Source organism: Trichosurus vulpecula, chromosome 4 (assembly GCF_011100635.1).
Source record: "Trichosurus vulpecula isolate mTriVul1 chromosome 4, mTriVul1.pri, whole genome shotgun sequence".
Taxonomy (NCBI): Eukaryota; Metazoa; Chordata; class Mammalia; order Diprotodontia; family Phalangeridae; genus Trichosurus; species Trichosurus vulpecula.
This window is the reverse complement of record NC_050576.1, coordinates 195,751,113-195,769,344: the sequence shown is the minus strand read 5'-3', so window position 1 is coordinate 195,769,344 and position 18,232 is coordinate 195,751,113. Positions and strand designations below refer to the sequence as shown.

The following is an 18,232-nucleotide window of genomic DNA, read 5'->3' as shown; positions in this document are numbered from 1 at the left end:
CTCAAAAATATCCTTTTGTTAATTAATATTAACTGGTTAAATGATATCAAAGTGCTAATCAATATATAGAGAATAAGAGTCAACCTGACACCCCCAACCCCTCAGGGTTACCCCTAGAATCTTGAGGATAAGATGTAGTAGCTACCCTCTGGGAACCCAACTTCCCAATGAGAGTGGAAGTTGGATAAGGATATATCTGGTCTACATGTGCGTATGTATCTAGAGTACAAGTTAGGCTCTTTGCATTTGTGTGGATGAATTGGAGAGGTTGTATACCTAAGACTTTAGTTACTAGATTCCCTAATTTAAGTCGCATGTACTTAAAAGAAAAGCAAGCTATATGTAATACTTTCATAGTTTCCTGTACAATCTTCTTTTTCTGTTCATATATGGAAAGGATCATTTTATTTGGTGTTTATTAAGTTCAGAATTTTTCAAAATGAGGAATCATCTGGTCCAAACCAATAATTGTTTTTAATATCCTTTGTGATAGAATTAATATTTAACTATCTTTTCCCTTGCAGCAGCTTCTTTCCCCTACTCACAATATAGCAAGGCCCAGGTATCTCCTCCTTTCCTAATCCTTGGAGATTTATTTAGCTTACCCTAAAATGAGACGAAGTTGTTTCTGGGACCTGATTGGCCTTGGCTTCCCCAGTGAATCATCAGTGTGAGCTAAAGACGTAAAAAATCCCATCTACAGGTAGTAGGAACCTCTTGGACATGGTGGATTACAGAAAATCATTCAAGTGGCTATGTCCTGCCCAAATGACCAGACACATTTACATAGAGAGATGAGGGGGGGCCATATCCAGAGAAGCTCAGTGACACTGTAATCTTGTTGCCTGTAATTGCTCTGTTGAGGGCAAAGTAAACCTCCTTTTGTTAATTGTTCAGTAACTTGTAAGGGCCACATTTCATCCCAATATCGAATCAGAAATAAGAGGGCGTTGGCATCAGAGTTACCTCAACACCTGTACAAATCCAAGTTTCTGCGTACAGAGAATGAAGAATAGCAAAATCCAGAATTGTGACTACTGGATCATAAACTCAAGAGTGTGGACCACAGGAAGGATGGAGATCATTCTTTAAGCACAGCAGAAACACAAAGCTGCTCAGCACTTTAAACAATGGCCAGCTGCTCACTACACAAAAACAAAAAATCTTTGAAGACAAAAGTGGGAGTGATTCTCTGGCGGCAGCAGCATGATATGGTAGAAAGAGTAAGAGTTAACTAGTATAAACGTGACTCTAGTTCACATCCTTGCAAAAGTTCATCACAGAGGGGTCACCCAATGTACTGTGGGCTTTCTTTGTTTCTCTTGACATCAGAAGCATATCAGTGGAGTACTCTAGTCATCCACCTGTTTCACCATTCCGCCAGCCTATCTTTTCTTTTTGTCATACAATTCATTGCTAACATTCTTTGTTGTCATTCAGTCGTTTTAATCACATGTGACTCTTTATGACCCCATTTGGGGTGTTCTTGGCAAGATAATGGAGTGGTTTGCCATTTTTTCCTCCAGTTCATTTTACAGATGAAGAAACTGTGGTAAACAGGGTTAAATGACTTGCCCAGGGTCACACAGCTAAGTATTTGAGGCTGGATTGAAACTCAGATCTTCAGCCAGTGCAATTACATCTGGATAACTTGAATGTGTTTTTCAGAAGTAAAATTCTGGCAATAGTACAGCCATGGTACAAGCCTCAATGATTAAGGTCCTTGAGGTCCCTGAGAATGGCTACATTATATACTATTATATATAAATTCTATACTTGAGTTTTGGGTGTTACAGAATTTGAAAGGATTCCTTTTCCTCTGTACAGTTAATTTTTGCTTAGTAAATAAATGGTGCTTTTTTTTTAAACCACAACATTAGGTGTGTATGTATTCCTGAAGAAATTCTATTCTTGCTAGTTTAGTGTTGTGAAATGAGAATTCAAAAATTCTTATTGTAGTGGGCAGAGCCAAGATGGCGGCTGGAAAGCAGGGACTAGCGTCAGCTCTGTACCGAGTCCCTCCAAAAACCTATAAAAAATGGCTCTGAACCAATTCTAGAACTGCAGAACCCACAAACCAGCAGAGGGAAGCAGGGCTCCAGCCCAGGACAGCCTGGATGGTCTCTGGGTGAGGTCTATCCCACACGGAGCTGGGAGCTGGGAGCTGGGAACGAAGTGGAGCAGAACCCAGCCTGAGCGGTGTGGACTATCCAGACCAGAAGCCAGGCGAAGGGGGCCCTAGCACCCTGAATCAGTGAGCTGCAGCAGTTACCAGACTCCCCAACCCACAAACACCAAAGACAGCAGAGAAGGTTAGTGGGAAAAGCTACGGGAGTGGAAGGAGTTCGCTGTTCAGCTTCCAGCCCCAGGGGCAGCAGAGGTGGGGCAGCTACAGCTGCTGACACTTCTGGCCCCAGGCCCACCTGGTGGGAGGAATTAAGTGGCAGATCAGAGCAGGAGTGCACAGCCTGCTGAAGATCTAAGCCCAGTCCGGGTTGGGGGTTCTTGAGGAAGGAGTGGTGCTGGTGTGACAGAGCTGGCACCTCCCCCCCAAACGTGGAACATAGAACTCGTTAGTCTACAAGCAGTCATACCCCACTGAAAAACTCAAGGGTCCGGTTAGTTGGTTGGGAATATGGCCAGGCAGCGAAAACACACCCAGATTCAGTCTCAGACTTTGGATTCTTTCTTTGGTGACAAAGAAGACCAAAACACACAGCCTAAAGAAGACAACAAAGTCATAGAGCCTACAACAAAAGCCTCCAAGAAAAACATGAACTGGTCCCAGGCCATGGAAGAGCTCAAAAAGGATTTGGAAAAGCAAGTTAGAGAAGTAGAGGAAAAATTGGGAAGAGAAATGAGAAGGATGCGAGAAAACCGTGAAAAACAAGTCAATGACTTGCTAAAGGAGACCCACAAAAATACTGAAAAATACACTGAAGAAAATAACACCTTAAAAAATAGATTAACTCAAATGGCAAAAGAGCTCCAAAAAGCCAATGAGGAGAAGAATGCCTTGAAAGGCAGAATTAGCCAAATGGAAAAGGAGGTCCAAAAGACCACTGAAGAAAATACTACTTTAAAAATTAGATTGGAGCAAGTGGAAGCTAGTGACTTTATGAGAAATCAAGATATTATAAAACAGAACCAAAGGAATGAAAAAATGGAAGACAATGTGAAATATCTCATTGGAAAAACCACTGACCTGGAAAATAGATCCAGGAGAGATAATTTAAAAATTATTGGACTACCTGAAAGCCATGATCAAAAAAAGAGCCTAGATATCATCTTTCAAGAAATTATCAAGGAGAACTGCCCTGATATTCAAGAGCCACAGGGCAAAATAGAAATTGGAAGAATCCATTGATCGCCTCCTCAAATAGGTCCCAAAAAGAAATCTCCTAGGAATATTGTCGCCAAATTCCAGAGCTCCCAGATCAAGGAGAAAATACTGCAAGCAGCCAGAAAGAAACAATTTGAGTATTGTGGAAACCCAATCAGAATAACCCAAGATCTGGCAGCTTCTACATTAAGAGATTGAAGGGCTTGGAATGCGATATTCCAGAGGTCAATGGAGCTAGGATTAAAACCTAGAATCACCTACCCAGCAAAACTGAGTATCATGCTCCAAGGCAAAATATGAATTTTCAATAAAATAGAGGACTTTCAAGCTTTCTCAGTGAAAAGACCAGAACTGAATAGAAGATTTGACTTTCAAACACAAGAATCAAGAGAAGCATGAAAAGGTAATCAAGAAACAGAAATTGCAAGGGACTTACTAAAGTTGAACTGTTTTGTTTACATTACTACATGGAAAGATGACATGTATGATTCATGAGACCTCAGTATTAGGGTAGCTGAAGGGAATATGCATATATATATAATATATATATGTTTATGTATATATATATATAAGTGAATGTGTATGTATGTATATATCTGTGTGTGTGTGTATATATATATATAAAAGAGAGAGAGAGCAGACACAGGGTGAGTTGAAGATGAAGGGAAGATATCTAAAAGAAATAAAATCAAATTAAGGGATGAGAGAGCAACATACTCAGAGAGGGAGATAGGGAGAGATAGAATGGGGTGGATTATCTCGCATAAAGGTGGTAAGAGGAAGCAGTTCTGTGGGAGGAGGTGAGAGGGCAGGTGAGGGGAGAATGAGTGAACCTTGCTCTCATCAGATTTGGCCTGAGGAGGGAATACCATACATACTCAATTGGGTATCTTACCCCACAGGAAAGAAGAGGGAGGAAGATAAAAAAATAAAAAGGGGGGGATGATGGAGGGGATGGCAGATGGGGGTGAAGGTAATCAAAAACAAACACTTTGGAAAGGGGACAGTGTCAAGGGAGAAAATTCAATAAAGCGGGACGGGTTGGGAAGGAGCAAAATATAGTTAGTCTTTCACAACATGAGTATTGTGGAAGGGTTATACATAACGATACACATGTGGCCTATGTTGAATTGCTTGACTTCTTAGGGAGGGTGGGTGAGAAGGGAAGAGGGGAGAGAATTTGGAACTCAAAGTTTTAAAAACAGATGTTCAAAAACAACAACAAAAAAAAGTTTTTGCATGCAACTAGAAAATAAGATATGCAGGCAATGGGGCGTAGAAATTTATCTTGCCCTACAAGAAAGGAAGGGAAAAGGGGATGAGATGGGAGGGGGGTGATAGAGGGGAGGGCTGACTGGGGAACAGGGCAACCAGAATATATGCCATCTTGGAGTGGGGGGGAGGGTAGAAATGGGGAGAAAATTTGTAATTCAAACTCTTGTGAAAATCAATGCTGAAAACTAAATATGTGAAATAAATAAATTTAAATTTAAAAAAAAATTCTTATTGTAAATTTAAAAGTGCTCCTTGATTTCTTTTATGGGGCAGCTAGGTGGCGCAGTGAGTAGAGCACCGGCTCTGAAGTCAGGAGTACCTGAGTTCAAATACGGTCTCAGACACTTGACGCATTTACTAGCTGTGTGACCTTGGGCAAATCGCTTGACCCCAACTGCCCTTCCTTCCCCCTGCAAAAAAAAAAAATGTAAAAAAAAAAAAAAAAGAAACTCAGATCTTCCTGACTCCAGACCCTGCACTCTATCCTCTGGCTACCTAGCTGCCCCAACATTCTTTATTTCTTTTCTTCAGAGTTCCTTGCTGGTCATGAGCATTGCAGGCTGCTCATATCCCTAATGTATCTCTCCATTCCTCTCTGTGTGATATCTAGTTTTAGTTCTTTGGAGGTTGTGGTATTCCAGGTCTTGATGCCAAAAAACAACAATAGTGGAAACATCTATTGAATAAATGGCCCTTGCTATTATGGGAAGCTTGGTGTCAGTAAAAGCTTTGCAATTTCCAAAAAGCAATTCAACTCACTCTCTTCCTCCTTTTCAATTCTAGGCCCAACTCACTCACTATTTATATTGCTGCCCTAGATATATATGCTGTTGAGCAAGCTCTTTAAAGTACCCATTTGGCAACCTATTGAAATCTGAACAATGGACATTTTTCATCCATCTGGTATTTTTGTGTGGATGGACATACTAAATTCCTTTTAGTGATTACGAATCTCTTCTAGGAACCTTTGCAATATCTTGAGGCTTAATGTAATCAACACGATGTCATCCACAAACAAGGTCATCTAGAAAACTACCATCTAAAGATAATCTGTCCTCTATGTAGACCCTGTGCTGGATCTCCCTTTCACAATGACAAATACTTTGGGTGAGCATACATCTTGATATTTTATGCTTTGTCAGATATTTATTATCAGAAGATAAGCAAACAGGGTGTTTTCTATGCTTATATTTTTCCAAAGAATTCTAAATGATCTTTTTTTTTGTTTTTGTTTTTCCTTTGGAGGGGGGAAGGCAGGGCAATTGGGGTTAAGTGACTTGTCCAATGTCACTTGTCCAAGGTCACACAGCTAATAAGTGTGTCAAGTGTCTGAGGCCAGATTTGAACTCAGGTCCTCCTGACCAGGGCTGGCGCTCTACTCACTGCTCCACCTAGCTGCCCCCTAAATGATCTTGACATATGAATAAGAGACACCTTGCTATAAGATAGCCTGTATTACTAACTAGCATTTCTATAGGATTTTACAAATATTACCTCATTTTATTCTTACTACAATCCTGAGAGAGAAGTGCTACTATTATCTCTCTTTTACAGGTAAGAAAACTGTGGTAGACAGACTTAGTATCCTGGGTGACATAGGGCAACCTCTTATCTTCGGATAAGAATTTAAATGACTTGCCCAGCTGTGCAATGCTGGTTTCTGTCCAAGACTGTATTTGAACTCAGGTCTTGCTCTCTCCAAGCCTAGCTCTCTATCCATTGTACCATCTAGCTGCCTCATGAGACAGCTGCATTTTGCAGTCCCCTAGGTGTTCACAGTTCCCACTTTGTTCGCCACTGACCTAGACTTTTGTAATAGCCTATAAAATTGTCTTCCAGTTTCTAGTCTATTCTCTCTCCAATATTTCATATCATTCCCAAGTAATCTTCCTAAAGCATTGTTATCATCATATCATTCCCCTATCAAAAACCGTCAATAATTCCTTACTGCTGACCACATAAATTAGCCATATATAGTAGGAGCAACATCCACTAAGGGCTCTACCATGTAGGCAAGGGTAAGTTTTTCTCTAAAAGGTGATGAAAACATCCTTGGGAATTAATTGGTCTAGAAGATTAAGGCTTGAGTCATGGACATGGTTTCCTGATCACCTAAGTTGGAGCCTCCTCAGGCTTGACACATGCTTTATCATGATCATTTCCATCGTTATGGCAAATGCAAGGGGCTCTGTAGCCAAATGAATCAATGGTATATCCTTGTTTAATATCCTCTTCATGCTATTGTGAAGTGAACTATTTGATGTTGTTAAATTTTAGATGGTTTATAATATCTCCTTTTGTTCTATTCCTGAGCCTTAACCTGAGTCAGACCTGGTCCAGAATGCTTTGTGTTCAAGGGTTTTTACAATTAGAGTCAACTGTCCTACAATTACTGTATGGGTGGATTTGGTTCTCCACCCTCCACCCATTCCCCCAGCTCTGTTAATTCAATCACAGGTGATAAAGTATTAATGTATTAACAACCCAATGGCCCATGTGGAATGTGAAAACCTTTCTCTGAGTGAATTAGGAGGGGCTACTACATTGGCTTACTAAAGATGCCTATGCCCCCAGCTAATCCTTAAAAGACAGTTCAACAATCAGTTTGAAATCAGTTAAGTAGTGGAAGAAGAACCTGGCCTTTGAAGGAAAATTGCTGAGAGGTGGGCGGCAGGGAGGAAAGGCAGTAACGAAAGGATTTCTCTCTTCATTCTCTCTCTTCTCTTTTCTCTCCCTCTCCCTCTCCCTCTATTAGTTGTGGAAGAGCTTCTCACCAGGTTTGATGGAAGGGAGAAAAGAGGGCAGTTTAGAGTTACAGTTCTTGCTATGCCATCTTAGTAAATAAATGCCTGTGCTAAGAGCTAACTGTGTCTACTGACTGAGTTTTAAGGATGAACATACCAGTGAGAGCTCATGAGCCATAGTTTTAAAAGTTAGACGACAACAAGATAGCAGCTTCCCTCTGATAATCCAACCCATAAACGTGACTACAAAGGAAGGGAGGTATCCCAGAGAGGGTACTACATTATTATACAACACATATTCTATGTTCCAGCAAATAGACTACTCTTTGTCTCCCATTCTCATTCTGTTATCCACTGTTTTTACGTTTCTGATCATGGCATCTCTCCTTCCCATGTAGCAGGTCTTGTAAGCATCCTCTGAGTATGAGCTTAAAACAGGAATGAAGCTGACATTTTGCAAGTGAGTAAGGGAGCATGTTCTTGTCCCCTGGACGGTTTTCAAAGGCACTGCTCAGAGCTAGACTGTCAGTTTTTCATTGTATCACATTCCTTCCATGTGAAGTAGATGGGCATTTTCCTGCCAGCTGATTGTTCTCCATTTTACTGTTTTTTGTGGCTTCAGTTAGATTCAGGGAAACAAAAGACAAACTGGGACAGATCCTAAAGAACTATGGTGTCTGAATAGAGACCCAAAGTAGTGTGGTACCAGTGAGACGGGACTAGGCATGGTTGTATGGACTGGACCGGTTGGACCCGTGGACATTAAGGAGACTAACTAGGTGCTACCATGAAATGAGGGGTATGCTAGTACTAGCTGGAACCTGCTCTGGAAAACCAGTTGTTAAATTTTTGGTGTGAGCATTTACACCTCAAAAATCAGCAAATGCTACAAATCGGGGCTTGATTTCTCCTGCTGTTGTTTGTATAGACTTAAGAAAGTGTTAATATTGAAGATTAAACTTAAAACTTTGTTGTGTATTGTTAAACTCAGTTGTTAAACATTTACCAACACACCCTTGCATAAAACCAACCACTCATGGTGAGATCAAGCAGGGGATAGTTACATACCTTAGAGCTTCCCCTGTTTTCTCTTAAGTATTTGCTAAGCTGATCTAGGTAAATTCCAAACCCAGCATTCTTTCCCTGGATCCTTTTCCTCATGCCCTGAGTGGCTAGTAGGAGAGTAGATCAGAGGTAAATCAGTTGGAAGAAGCAGTTTTGTTACTGTTGTCCTATTTGAAAGCTTCCTGACAGCTTCTTTTTGATATGTTATGGCTCATTTAGATTTATCTTACTGTTTCAATAAATCACATGTCCATTAAAATATAAATCATCTAAGTCTTATGAATGAGGTTGGTCAGTTTAGAGTCGAAAAACCTAATATGGTTTAGGGCCTTAGAGCAAAGATGAGAAATGTTCTTACTTTAGTAATTTTTGTTAGCATATTTCAGGTCATATTCATATATATACATATATATGTACGTGTGTGTATGTACACACACACACACACACACACACACACACACACACACACAAACCTGGGATTGGCCATGCTGCCTTAGAAATTTGGAGAGTGAAAGCTTGAAACCAATAATCCTCTGGTTTTTGTTGTTTAGTTGATTTAGTTGTGTCTGTCTCTTCATGATGCCATTTAGGGTTTTCTTGGCAAAGATACTGGAGTGGTTTGCCATTTCCTTCTCCAGCTCATTTTATATATGAGGAAACTGAGGTGAACAGGGTTAGGTGACTTGCCCAGCTAGTAAGTGTCTGAAGTCAGATTTGAATTCAGCTCTTCCTGACTCCGGGTCTGGTGCTCTATCCACGGGGCCACTTAGCTGCCCTAATCCTCTAGTTGGCAGTGAGGTTACTGCTGCCATTGAGAAAGCCTGCACTGAACACCCTCTGAAGCAGCCACTGAGCATATGGTCTAAGGGTAATGCTGTCTGGTGCCAACTCAGGTGCCAACTCTTGTATAAAACCTTTTCTAACTCCCTCCCTGCCCTATCCTTAAAGTGATCTCACCTTCTTCACATTTCTCAAAGCACTTTGGCTGGCCCTTGGCTTAGGATAAGAGATTTAGAGCTGGAAGAGATCTTAAAGAGAGCTTAAAGAGATCTGGACTGAAATCCAGAGAGGTTAAGTGTTTTGTCTCCCTATATTTTATATCACAGTGTACATACTAGGCTCCCATTAATCATTAGCTCCTTGATAACAGAGCCTCTTTTACATCTATTTTTGTATCCTCTGCACCTATTAGATGTTTGTTGTTGAGTCATTTCAGTTGTGTCCAACTTTCTGTGACCCTATTTGGGATTTTCTTGACACTGGAATGGTTTGCCATTTCCTTTTCCAGCTCATTTTACAGATGAGGAAATTGAGGCAAACAGGGTTAAGTGACTTGCCCAGGTAAGTATCTGATGTTAGATTTGAACTCACAAAGACAAGTCTTCCTGACTCCAAGGCCAGCATTCTATTCACTGCACCACCTAGCCGCCCTCTCTATAGCCTAGCTGCCCTCAGTTTAAAATAGTAACAAGCCCCAGATACCTTTGCAGTCTCAATACCTCAGGTAAAAACCAGAAATAGTGCCTTCTTCCATTCCCTTATGCCCCACTAATCACCCTCTACTGCTTTAGCTTTTTTCCTTATCAGCTTCTTCTCAATGAATTTACTTTAGAAAATAGGAAATAAGCCTAGGGTGTGAATACTTTTTATAATCTTTACCTTATTGATAAATTGCAAAAACTATCTAATTGGCTTTGGCCCCCTCCCAGCTTGATTAGGGGAGGATTTTAAAAATCTTAATTTAGGGTTGCAGGAGAGCAATTTGGGAACTATGCCCAAAGGGCAACCAAACTGTACATACCCTTTGATACAGAAATACCACTACTAGTTCTGTATCCCAAGGAGATGATTACAAAAGGGAAAAGGACCTATATGTGCAAAAATATTTATGGCAGCCCTTTTTGTGGTGGCAAAATATTAGAAATTGAGGAGATGGCCAATCAATTGGGGAATGGTTGAACAAGCTGTGGTATATGAATGTAATGGAAGACTATTGTGTAGTAAGAAATGATGAACAGGCAGATTTCAGCAAATCTTGGAAAGACTTGTATGAACTGATGCAAAGTGAAACGAGCAGAACCAGGAAAACATTGTACACAATATCAGCAACATTGAGTGATGATCAACTATGAATGACTCAGCTTGTCTCAGCAACACAATCATCCAAGACAAGTACAAAGGACTCATGAAAGAAAATGCTATTCATATCCAGATAAAGAACTGATGGACTCTAAATGCAAATTGAAGCATTTTTTTTGTTTACTTTATTCTTTCTCATTTTTTAAATCTGTTTCTTCTTTCACAACTGTGACTAATATAGAAGTATTTTTTACTTGATAGCACATGTATAAACCATATCAATCTGCCTACCATTTTCAGAAGAAGGGGGGGAGGGGAGGGAGGAAGGGAGAAAAATTTGGAACTCAAAATCTTGTAAAAATGAATGCTAAAAATTTTCTTGACGTGTAACTGGGGAAAAATATTACAAAAAATTTAGGGTTTGCATTCCCCATTTTCTCCCTCAAATCTTGCACTCACTGGCTTGGACACAAATCACAGTAAAATAAATCATAGTTTAATTAGCAACTTTAAGTAACATAGAAATTCCAATAAACATCATAAAGGAATGGACTTTTAATCTCTCATCACTGCAACTGGGAGGGTACCGGGTTCTTTCTACCTTCCTTTCCCACCCTCCTTCCTTCAGTACACTCTTGTATGAATAATGGAAAGAGAATAATTAAACAGAGTAATTGAGGCCATTCACTCCACCCCTTGGGGCAAACTCAGTGACCATTCCTAGATCTGGAATCTTGTAGAAGCTTTAGGGTAGAGGCTACTTCATAACTCATTTCTGAAGGGCCTTCACTATGAGATGACCAGATGTCCCTTGATTGTCTCTGAAGATAGAAGTATTGGATTCAGTGGATGTGCAAAGGGGAGTGGCCCAACTCTTCACATCTCTCTTCCTTTCTGAGTGCAAAGCACTTAGGACTCTTTTCGAGCTGCATCCGGAGTCAGATGAGGTTCTACCATGATCCACCTTAATGCTAGTCCCTTCCCTCTATTGATCATTTCCATTTATCCTGTATATATTTTGTTTGCACATAGTTGTTTTCATGTTAAGAGGACCAAGACTGTGATGTCATTTTGGTACTCTTTGAGAATGAAGGGCACCAACCAACCCCATTAGATTGTGTGCTCTTTGATAACAGGGACTGTCTTTTTCCTTGCTTTGTATCCTCAATTCTTAGCATGGCGTCCTGTATGTAGTACATGCTTAATAAATGGTTGTTGTTGTTTGTCCTTCATTATCAAAGAGGATAAATGGCATCATAAAGGTGATGTCCTGACTTACTTATGAATGGGGTGTGAGGCAGAGCTGTGCTAAGTCATCAGCCTTACTCTCTTCTCCAGAGTCATTGAAGTCCAGTCCTTATTGACTGACTGACTGACCAACTCCCTCAACCAATTCAAACAGACTTCTCATCATATGTAGTAAAAAAAAAAATATATGCCTTTGATTGATTGATTCAGTTGAAATGTTCTCATCTAATAAAGGCACCAGGGCTAAGTGGAATGGCATGACTTAATCAACCCACACCCTTAGATTTGAATAAGTATCTGAGCAGGCTATCTCAAGATGGATGTATCCACATTTGGTGGTAACTTTATGAGTTCAAAAGCTCTGCAACTGTGGTATTTGACATATACACTGAAATAGCGACATTCACTGGAGTAGTTGGTTGAGGTGGCCATAGGACTGGCTGACCATGGAAGCAGCTAAATGCAAGTTTCAGAGGAGGCTTGCATTTGGAGTGTCTTGATAGGGTAAAGTCTATGAGCAGGGATAGGGACCAGACCTGTGATTTAGGGTGAGGAAATTCTCTCTACCAGTGGAGGTCAGCACCTTAGCTGTAACTTAGTTTTAGAAAGTGACTTGGAGCATTAAGAGGTTAAGTGACTTGCCAAGGGTCACATAGCTAGTAGGTATCAGAAATTGTACTTGAACTTAGAGCTTCCTGGTTCTGAGGCTAGTTCTCTATCCTGAAGTGAAATATAAAATGCTAATGAGAAGTTCTGAAAACTACTTTACGCTAGAATGGAATTTAAGTATTTGCCTCCTAACAGACTGTGACAGTAGTTCTAAGTTGTTACTTAATGCTATTTTAAGTTTATATTCTTGTTAATTTATCATGCTCGGAGGTGTCCTACAGTTTGTATTTCTTCTATATGTAGGAATAAATTGCCTAGCCCTTGCCTGATTCATATGATACATTGACTACCTTTTTGACTTCCTACTTTTGGGAAACTGAGATATGAACCTAAGCCTTAAGCAGTTTTCCCTAGAGGCCCAATAAGACATGAATATGAGAACAGAGCCCTTAGCCTCTTCTAATTAGAGGCAGGATCCCTTAGGATTAAACCCAGCCCAAACCATATACTGAGGTACTGGACATGCTGATGTGCTGATAAATATTGTTAGAGAAAATTTAGTTACAGGTCTGAATCTTCTCCTCTCCTCCACAACAGAAGTTTTATTGACAAAACAAGAAAGATAACAAAATAAAGCCCTTTTATAAGAAGAAATTAAATATTATATTAATGAGGCACCATATAAAAAGATTCCAGATAAACATTCAAAGAACAAATAATCCCTATATCATATAAACTCTTCCAAAATAGAGAAAAAACTGCATTAAAGCAGAAAAATAAAAATGTAGACTAACATATTATCAATGTACTAAAACTAATATAGTTGTTATATTGTAATATCAATACCTATATATAGATGTCAATATCAATAAATATTGGTAAGATATAAAAATATGAATATTTTAATTCAAACACAAATAAAGCAATATATTATCCCTCTTCCCTAAATCTTCAATTTTGATCAAGTAGAGTTTTAGCAGGAATGGTTTAAAATTAGGAAAATAATAAGTATTTCCATCCTTATTGTACACTATTCCCCCTCCTAACCTCTGTGATCCAGTGAAACAGGGCTTCTCTCTGTTTCTCACACATGCCACTCCATCTCTTATCTCTATTCATTTATACTGGCCATTTCCTATATCTGGAATATGTTGCTTCCTTACATCTACTTCAGAGAATTCCTCTCTTCTTTCAAGGTACAGCTTGGACAATACCTTTGCATATATGAAGCCTTTCCTTATCTCTACAGTAGTTAATGTCCTCCCCGCCAAACTACCTTGCATTTAACCACAGTGTTTTTATATTTATTTTGTGTTTATTTACACATGTATTTGTTGTCTCCCTAATTGAATGGGTATAAGCTTCTTGAGAGTAGAGATTATTTAATTTTTGGTATTTGTACTTTGCACAGTGCTTGGCACATAGTAGGCACCTTAATAATTACTTGTTGATTTATTGATCAATTGATTGACAGGGAGAGATAAGTGCCCCAGTTCCTATGGACCCCTCAGCAGTTCTTCAGTGTTAGGGAATAAATAGGTAGGTTCTTTTGGCTAAACTCCTGTAGAAGAGATGAAGCCAAAAGGATACTCTGACTGGTCCCAGACATCTCACCATAACACACTTGCTGCTTCCACTCCATTAACTCCTGGCAGTCTCTGGCCAGGCCCTGGTCCACTTGCTGTCATTTGCATCTGTCATGATCTCATCTCCTCTCCTCTCCTTTGCTCCTCTTGGCCCCAATGTCATCGGCTTATGGTTGCTCGGTGAGCAATGGTAATCTGCCATTCTTTTATTCCCTGCTCATTCAGGAAAGCTAGAGTCCTCCTGAGACTTAGCTGTGCCAAATAAGTATGTCAGCCTCACAAGCCACTAAGAACTGGAAGAAATTGAAACCAGGAGTTGTACACTGCTGCACTCTCTAGCCTTCAGTCTTTAAACTTACATTCGTCTCTGGAGAGGAGCATTAAATCCTCTGTTATGGGGATGGCTCTTTGGGAAAGGGAAAGGAGAGGAATATATTGGAAAATGTAGTTGATACAAAAAATGAAAAAAAAAATGTAATACCTATTTGATAGCATTGAATTCAAGAAAGTTATTTGATTTGATAGAGTAAAATGCATCCTTAAAGGCATTCCTCAGATAAGGTATCTTTCAGGAACAAATAAAAATTGGACAAAGCTCAGGATGGCAGAAAAGACTACAGAGAGAAGTTCACTTAGCCATTTGTTGACGGCTGACATCAAGCAGGGTGTCACAAAGGGGAGATCTATGTTTTCTAGTCATGTGAAAGGTATCATCTATAAGAACAAAATAAGGCTGTCACATTGATGGCAGTCAGGAGCTCAATCTGGAGTCAGGAAGGCCTACATTCAAATCCTGCCTCTGAAACTTCCTGATTTAAGGAGCTATGAGACAGCAGACAGGTCACTCAACTACTCTGAGCCTTATCTGTAAAATAAAGATAATACTACTCTTAGTATCTACCTCATAGGATTGTTTTAAGGCTCAAATGAGATAATGTATGGAAAGTATCTTACAAATATCAAAGTGCTATATAAACGTTCATTATTACTATTATTAGGCCAAGATTCAAGTGATCTTATTTAAAAATAGCATTGTATTAGTTGTATCAAGTCCTAGCCACCTTAGTAAAATCTTTATTAATGGGAAGTTTAATTTCATGATTCATACTGGAAAAACAAAGTAGATGAAAAACATGTATTGCTCAGATAAAACATGACATGAAGGAGGCTAACAGTTCATTTAATTAATCCACTAACATGTGAAATTAGTCCTGATATGGTGAGACACACATCTTGACCCATTCTTTTTTTTCTCACCCTCAAGACCAGGTGTTCACTCACAAGGGTCACCTTGTGTTTTGGAGCTTTATCAACTTCTCTTGATTTCTTGGATACCCAGGTCCCAACTGGCCTGGTGGTACGCAACTTTTCCCCTCTTAGTCATTTCTTCCCAATCCCCAGAACATCACATACCTCTTCTTGGGTTTTTGCTTTAAAAACTGTGATAGTATGAAGTCCATGATAATATAAACAGGAGAATAAAATAAAGACAAAAGGAAACGTCTCATAGAGGTTTATCAGTTAATCCTGATCCTACAGGTAACTATAATGTGAACTTAGTAAGCAATGTTCTCTCCTGTCTCCCTCCTCTCCTTGTTTGCACTGTAACTATGGAAACCTAGCAGAGCTACAAGGTGCAGGTTAAGTACATTGTAAATAACTGGACTGCCTCTCCTGTGATTATGTAGAGCCAAGGTTTAGCTGAGGGCATTTAGGGAGAAGCCAGGGCAGAGACTATTGCTAGATGATTTTAAGAATGTTCACAGTGCTGCTGTCCTTGGGTAGAAATGTCTTTATCTTTAAAAAGCACTGCTCCAAGGGAAATCTTTCATGGCTTCCTGAAGGGAGTAATAGCAGTGTGTGGATATCCTTGGAGGCTTCCCTTATGTGGGCATTTCTATGAATCCCTTCAATGTACTGATTAACTGGGAAAGCAACTGGTGGGTGATGACAATTATGGTATATATTCTGCATTAAAGTGGCAGAGTGATGTAGGAGAAAAAAAGACTACATTTGGAGTCTGAGACCCTATCATTTTCCACTTGTGTGATCTGAGACAAATCATTTAATCTCCATGAGTCTGTGTTTCTCTCATCTTTAAAAAAGGAAGGGAAGGGGGAAGGGAACAAGTTATTTATTAAACACCTACTGTATCAGGTCCTGTGCCAAGTGCTTTACAAACATCTCATGGAAGTCTAGAACAGTCTTAAAGTTTTGTGTCTATAATGAACTCTTTTAAAGTCTTGCAGAGCCTATGGATCCATTCTCAGAACAATTGTGTATTGCCTACATTCATAATTGAAGGAAATGCCATATTTAAGTTAGAGTTAGTGAAAATAAAGATACACTATAATTTTTTCCCCTCCAAGTTCACAACCCCCCTGAAATCTGCTGCCCAGTCAGTTTAAGAATTCCCAGTCTAGATCATCTGTGGGATCTTTTTCAACTTTCAATCTATTATCTTTTTTTCCCAGGCATATTGTATATTATGGTGCTTAGTACCCCTTCTTGCCTCATCTGTCAGAAAAGCAAGTTTGGAATTGTTACTTCTTTTTTGAAAATTCTAAACTTAGTAACCATCAACAACAACAGACATTCAAAAAGAGAAACAAAAATTTAAAATGATCATACATGAAATATAAAATTTCATTATTTGTAGTTTGTTAAAACCTGTATCCTGTTTGTTTTTGGGTACTGTTCCGAGCTCTTTTTTTGTCTGTGTTTTTTGTTGCCAATATTATTAATATTTTTATAGCTATACTTGGTATGCATGTGTTTGATGCCTTTAATTCACATCACTATTATAAATAAATATTATAAATAAGAGTCTTATTTCTTTCAGTAATCCATTGACCATTTATTGAGTATCTACTATGTTCAAGCCACTAAGCTTGGCATTCAGTTTAGAAAGACCAAAGATGAAAGAATCTTTTTCCTGAATAAGAAGCCTATTTCTGGAGGTCCACCAATGTTATACATTGCACATAGACTTTTTCATGAATTTTGATCAATTTTGCTGCTTTTTCTCTCTTCTTTTTCTTTTCTTTCTTTTTCTTTTGTTGTCTTTAAAAAATACTATTTGTGATCCTGGATGGCTTTCTGGGAGGGGTAGGGGAAAGATACTGGGGGGATTATGGTGACATAAAAGACAAAAAACATGAATAAAAACTTTTTTTTTGTAAAAAGAAGTTTACTTCTTCTATGGAGATATGATATGTACACACAGATGTGCAAAAAGCAAGGACTGGGTATGTAGGCACCCCTGGGGAGAGATCATCATCTCTGGCCTTTTCTCTGAGGAAAGTTTGATGCCTTGATGAAAGAGGAAGGCCAATTGTAATAATCACCTCATGGTGTATTGGCAGAACTGGCCCATGCTCTATGCTCCCTTCGTAAATGTAAAATATCCATTTCTTGAACATTATTGAATGTTAAGTATCAGTTAGTCCGAAAAAGAACTGGGGGCTTTAGCAGGATGCATAGTTAGTTTCGGGGCAGCTAGGTGGCTCAGTGGATAGAGCACTGGGCCTGGAGTCAGGGAGACTTGAGTTCAAATCCAGCCTTAGACACTTACTAGCTGTGTAACCCTGGGTAAGTCACTTAACCTCTGTTTTCCTTAATTCACTGGAGAAGGAAATGGTAAACTACTTGAGTATCTTTGTCAAGATAACCACACAGACAGTATTGAAGGAAATGGTAAACAACTGAGTATCTTTGTCAAGAAAACCCCATGGGTAGTATTGACATGATATAATCCATGGGGTCATGAGGAGGCAGACATAAATAAACAACCATGACAAAACCAGTTTGTATCGGTCAGCAGTCTGATGTGGCAACCAGAAAGGCTAATTCAATCTTTAGCTATATTGAGAGGGGCATAGATTCCAGGAATAAGGAGGTTATTGTTCCTTTGTATTCTGCCTTTGTTAGACCTCAGCTGGAATATTGTGCTCAGTTCCGGGCACTAGAGTTTAATCAAAATATTGATGACTAGAGAACATTCTGAGAAAGCAGTTTGATAAAGAACCTTGAGCCCATGTCGTATGAGGATGATTTGAAGGAACAGGGTGTGTTTAACCTAGAGAGGAGAAGACTTGGGGTAGGGATTGGGGGTTCATATAATAGGTATCCTTAAATATTTGAAGGGCTGTCCTGTGGAAGAAGGATTAGACTCATTCTGTTTGGTCCCAAAGGGCAGAACCAGGAGACATGGCTAGAAGTTGCAAAGAGGTAAATTTGGGCTTAATGCCAGGATGGTCTTCCTGACAATGAGAGCTATCTAA

At 39.4% G+C, this 18,232-nt stretch overlaps 1 non-coding gene across 1 annotated transcript; it reads left to right on the top strand.

The window, feature by feature from the left end:
• The first annotated feature begins 1,624 nt into the window (after window positions 1-1,624).
• On the top strand, window positions 1,625-1,750 carry LOC118849334. Its single transcript, XR_005010383.1, has one exon. It is a non-coding gene; the product is annotated as a small nucleolar RNA SNORA33 (small nucleolar RNA).
• Window positions 1,751-18,232: the final 16,482 nt, after the last annotated feature.